This window comes from Oncorhynchus mykiss, chromosome 1 (assembly GCF_057628025.1).
Source record: "Oncorhynchus mykiss isolate SJ-2025 chromosome 1, ASM5762802v1, whole genome shotgun sequence".
Classification (NCBI taxonomy): Eukaryota; Metazoa; Chordata; class Actinopteri; order Salmoniformes; family Salmonidae; genus Oncorhynchus; species Oncorhynchus mykiss.
Genome location: NC_143022.1, coordinates 56651305 through 56657304, shown reverse-complemented (window position 1 = coordinate 56657304; position 6000 = coordinate 56651305). Strand labels below are relative to the sequence as shown.

Genomic DNA, 6000 nt, shown 5'->3' with positions numbered 1-6000 from the left:
TGCACACACAACACACACACTTCCATTTTGATGGTCATTTAACAAGTAGTTTCTTCTACTCAAGATCCTAATACTTTCTCTCTGTATTGAAATGTTCTTGTTTGGGGTTAGGCAAATAGAGGGGAAAGGGATAAGGAAACACAGAGTAAAACACAAGGGAATGCAGTATCACCTATGCCACAGGGAATGTAAGTGTCACGATCTTCTGAGATAAGGAAAAAGATCAGCCTGGATACCTGCTTACCTTGCTCTCCCATCTGTAGTAGATTTGTGACATTATGGACATGCCTGAAAAGAAAACACTTCCATCACCCCAGCCGCACCGCTCTAAATAATCAGTGACCCAAATTGCATTTCATTTATCATAGTCTTTCACCTGTGAGTAAAGTTATCATTACCTTGTGTTTAGAAGATACAATCTAATTCAAACTGAAATAAAGGAGTTAAAGGGGCGTGTCTTGCAGGCTGAGTGCCCGCCCCGAGGACTGGATAACGTGTGGATGACTCCAGAGCTTTTCAGCGTGTGGTTCGTTCAGTGAGTTAGGAAGAAAACTGTTTGCATTCCAATCTCTCTCTCGTCTGGAAGACAGCATGACCAAATTGGGGCTATAGTTATCTTCGGCTCTGGAATGTATTTGTTGAAGACTGAAGTCTAAGGCTTGTTGTTATTTTCTTGGACACATCTCCTACTTGGCTATTTTCTTAGAATATTTATTTCGTTTTTTTCTGCTCTGATTTTAGTGCATAATTCTATTATCTGACATATTTTGTGGAGAGAGCACCAGAAAGCTCGCGCAGAGGTGTGGGACTAAGCTGCAGTTTTGAGGTAAGAACAGTCAATGTCTCTCTTTAGTCGATCTCAATAGAACAACAAAACTATTGCGACCTGTGGAATTTGAACCGAATCCAAATGTGTTCCTTGAAAAGTAATTATAGAGAGCAACATGAAGTGATGGAGAAAACTGTTATGTAAACAATGTTATCCCATATCTTCTAATCTTGCTACGGGGTTCTGTGGTATAACGTTGCAATATTGATAAAACATTGTACTATGCTATTCATGTCTTATTAACTGTCTATGTTGTGCGCAATGTTTTGATTTGGAAATGGTTTGGATTAGACTAATGGACTAATGCAGCTGTCGACTATTGTTCTAGTTTGCTCAAGTATAGGTGGTTTTTCTGACCGTCGTATGCACACTTTATTACACCACCACAACATTTGTTCAATAATTTTAGACTATCTGCTGAATTAAATGTCAGTATTGCGCAAAGGAAATCTTTGCTACATATTGAAACGTTGGATTCATAAATGTATCCAATTTCTCCGGCGTCGAGCAGCGTGCATTGTTCAAGACTGTATCAGTATTAACTCAGATGAGTGGACATCATTAACGTTAGGTGTGGACGCGGAGTCAAAAACGGAATTATAAAAATGCCCGTTGAACTTTCAACAATCGATTTTGCTTTAGCCTATACCTAGCCTAATTTTTCAATATATAAACCTTATTGTCAGTGGAGTGCATAAGTTATATTGAACATAATATATCCTACTTTAACACTGTAGAATAAACTAATAAACTAAAACTAATAAACTAAACTACATTCATTTCGTATGACCAAAACATTTATGATGCTACCATTTATCTTGCAAGACACATTTAATCTCTGGTATGAGGAACACCGTTGACACCGTTGACATATTTACTAATTAGCTTGCCTTTGAGAGAGCAGGCAGCCGGCCGATATTGGAGAGTTAAGAGTGAAAGCCCCACGCGAAGTGACAGCGTAACGCGCGCGGCCCAGGGGGTTCGGTCATAATGTGGGCCTGTCGCCCACGACGCACGTGGTAACAGATGGGAACGTCTGGAGCTGTCTCAGTTGGAGGCACCTTGGCTTAAGGGCAGGAGTTTACAGACAATTAACATTAATCAAAGACTAGCACACATTGGAGGGAGCCCTTTGATATTAGATGTAAACTGGAGTACAGTATGATAGCAGAGAGGTTTGAAACCTCTATATAGACTCCAGCCACCCAAGTCAAAGACTGTTTTCTCTGCTACAGCACAGCAAGCAGAGACCCTGAACATCTTCTAGCCCCAAGCCGTAAGACTGCTAAATAGTTAGTGCAATGTAGATAGTTAAATAGTTAACCATAGCTACTTGGACTAACTAATTTGACTCATCACATATGCTGCCTCTACTTTTTATTATCTTTCCTGTTGCTTACCCACTTTATACTTAGCTATATGTACAGTGCCTTGCCACAGTATTCATCCCCCTTGGCGTTTATCCTATTTTGTTGCATTACAACCTGTAATTTAAATTTATTTTTTATTTTGATTTCATGTAATGGACATGCATAAAATAATCCAAATTGTGAAGTGAAATGAAAAAAATAACTGTTAAAAAAACAAAACAAAAAAAACTGAAAAGTGGTGCGTGCATATGTATTCACCCCTTTGCTATGAAGCCCCTAAATAAGATCTGGTGAAGCCAATTACCTTCAGAAGTCACATAATTAGTTAAATAAAGTCCACCTGTGTGCAATCTAAGTGTCACATGATCTCAGTGTATATATATATACCTGTTCTGTAACCACTAAGCAAGGGGCGCCACCAAGTAAGCTGCACCATGAAGACAAAGGCGCACCAAACAGGTCAGGGACAAAGTTGTGGAGAAGTACAGATCAGGTTTGGGTTATAATTATTTTTTTTAAACTTTGAACATCCCACAGAGCACCATTAAATCCATGATTAAAAAATGGAAAGAATATGGCACCACAACAAACCTGCCGAGAGAGGGACACCCACCAAAACTCACTGTCCATGCAAGGAAGGCATTAATCAAAGAGGCAACAAAGAGACCAAAGATAACCCTGAAGGAGCTGCAAAGCTCCACAGCAGAGATTAGAGTATCTGTCCATAGGACCACTTTAAGCCTTACACTCCACAGAGCTGGGCTTTACGGAAGAGTGGCCAGAAAAAAAGCCATTGCTTAGGCCCCTTTTTTCTTCACTTCATGTCTGAATGACGTGCCCAAAGTTAATTGCCTGTAGCTCAGGCTCTGAAGCCAGGATATGCATATAATTGGTACCATTGGAAAGAAAACACTTTGCAGTTTGTAGAAATGTTAAAATAATGTAGGAGAATATAACACAGTAGATATGGTAGGAGAAAATCCAAAGACAAATCTACCGTAATTGTTTTTTTTTGAGAGACCATCCTCTTAGAAATGCAAGAGTAAGGTCATATTGAAAATTAGCTCCCTGGATGCAATTCCTATGGCTTTCACAGCAGTCTATTTTCAAGGTTTCATGCCTGTAACTTCAAAAATGAATAAGAAGTATCAGTTTTAGTAGTGGGACACAGTCTTGTAAATTTGTGTTTGTGCAAGCCGTGAAGACATTACGTACGTTTCCTATTGAACATACCTCTTTCCGTAAGAAATATTATAGTTTGATTACATTTTAGGGTGTCTGAGGAGTAAATGGAAACATATTTTGACTTGAAAACAAAGCTTAGGTGTAAATTAGGTGTACATTTTCTGATTCTTTCTCTGCACGTGTGGACTCCTCAAATCGATGCCGACTTTTTGGGATATAAAGAAGGATTTTATCTAACAAAACGACACTACATGTTATAGCTGGGACCCTTTGGATGACAAATCAGAGGACGATTTTCAAAAAGTAAGTGAATACTTAATCGTTATTTGTGAATATATGAAACCTGTGCCGGTGGAAAAATATTTTGATGTGGGGAGCCGTCCTCAAACAATCGCATGTCATGTTTTCGCTGTAAAAGTTACTGTAAATCGGACAGTGCACTTAGATTATCAAGCATTTAAGCTTTCAGCCAATATAAGATATATGTACCTAAATGTTTAAAATCCATATTTATGATTATTTATTTGAATTGCGCGCCCTCCAGTTTCACCAGAAGTTGTCCCGCTAGTGGGACTCCTATATAAAAAATAAGCAAACACATTTGGTGTTTGCCAAAAGGTGTGTGGGAGACTCGTACAAACATATGGTAGAAGGTACTCTGGTCAGATGAGACTAAAACTGAGCTTTTTGGCCATCAAGGAAAACGCAATGTCTGGTGCAAACTCAACACCTCTCATCACCCCAAAAACAACATCCCCACAGAGAAGCATGGTGGTGGCAGCATCATGCTGTGGGGATGTTTTTCTTTGGCAGGGACTGGGAAACTGGTCAGAATTGAAGGAATGATGGATGAAGATAAATACAGGGAAATTCTTGAGGGAAACCAGAGATTTGAGACTGGTACCGAGGTTCACCTTCCAGCAGGACAATGACCCTAAGCATACTGCTAAAGCAACACTCGAGTGGTTTAAGGGAAAACATTGAAATGTATTGGAATGGCCTAGTCAAACTGTCTTGTCCTGCGTTGCATATAACCAATGCAGTGCCTGTTAATTTATCATCAAATCACAGCCTACTTTGCCAAACGGCTGATGCTTTAACAAAAGCACATTCGCGAAAAAAGCACAATCGTTGCACGTATGTACCTAACCATGAACACCAATGACTTTTTAAAAACCAATACTCAAGTATATATTTTTAAACCTGCATATTTAGTTAAAAGAAATTCATGTTAGCAGGCAATATTAACTACGGAAATTGTGTCACTTCTCTTGCGTTCAGTGCAAGTAGAGTCGGGGTATATGCAGTAGTTTGGGCCGCCTGGCTCATTGCGAACTGTGTGAAGACCATTTCTTCCTAACAAAGACCTTAGTTAATTTGACAGAATTTTACATAAATATGACATAACATTGACGTCCTGCGTTTGCCAGCAGCTCTTCGCAATGTTTCAAGCACAGCGCTGTTTATGACTTAAAGTCTATGAAATACAAATGGTATAGAGAGAAATAGTCCTATAGTAACTACAACCTAAAACTTCTTACCTGGGAATATTGAAGACTCATGTTAAAAGAAACCACTAGCTTTCATATGTTCTCATGTTCTGAGCAAGGAACTTAAACGTTAGCGCTTTTACATGGCACATATTGCACTTTTACTTTCTTCTTCAACACTCTTTTTGCAATATTTAAACCAGATTGAACACGTTTCATAATTTTTTTGAGACTAAATAGATTTTATTGATGTATTATATAAAGTTTAAAAAAAGTGTTCATCCAGTATTGTTGTAATTGTCATTATTACAAATATATATATATATATTTATATATAAAATATCGGCCAATTTTTCGGTTTTGGCTTTTTTTGGTCGTCCAATAATCGGTATCGGCGTTGAAAAATCATAATCGGTCGAACTTTCTCACACACACACACACACACACACACACACACACACACACACACACACACACACACACACACACACACACACACACACACACACACACACACACACACACAGCAAATCAGGTTTCAATTAGACCAGCACTTGTGTGTGAAGAGATTGACTCCGGTGGATTCATTACAGTAACACAGCTCTCTGGTCAGGTGTGTGTGACAGTGCTGGACTGCTCAGCCTCTTGTAAATCCGATTCACTTATTCAGGTTTTCTGTCTCTCTGAGGCCAGTCTAGCTAGCAATACTCTCCAGACCGCAGGGTGAGGCCAAATGAGGTTAGAAAGACAATAGACTAGGTTATAGATAGTCTTTCAGAACCAGCTGACTGAGGATTGGAATCCTCTCACATCATGATTAATGGACAACACAAGAAACGTACACCAGCAGTATATACAACAGTACATGGCAAACTAAACTCAGGCTAAGTCAGTTGTGTGGCTATAATGTTCATTTATTCAGTGCGTGCCTATTATGGGGTCAGTGTAGCGACAGAAATAAAATATATTCTATTACCTTTATTTCTATGAGTGTAACACTCCATCCACATTGTAGGGTGAGAACAAAACAAGGAAAGAACAGTTCACTGGCTCTGAATAGCTGTGAGTGACTCAGATCACATCCCCTATGATTTTTATTTTATTTATTTTTTTATTTCACCTTTAT

General features: G+C 38.9%; 1 protein-coding gene across 5 annotated transcripts in view; it reads left to right on the top strand.

Moving 5' to 3' along the window:
- The first annotated feature begins 471 nt into the window (after positions 1–471).
- tspan18b (tetraspanin 18b) overlaps positions 472–6000 on the top strand; it is a 116786-nt gene continuing 111257 nt past the window's right edge. For 3 of the 5 annotated variants that reach the window (XM_021605563.3, XM_021605552.3, XM_021605543.3), the window contains exon 1: positions 472–826. The gene's annotated coding sequence lies outside the window, so the exon portion shown is untranslated. The remainder of the gene's footprint in view (positions 827–6000) is intronic. The other 2 variants (XM_090234944.1, XM_036980577.2) reach the window with 1 other exon arrangement.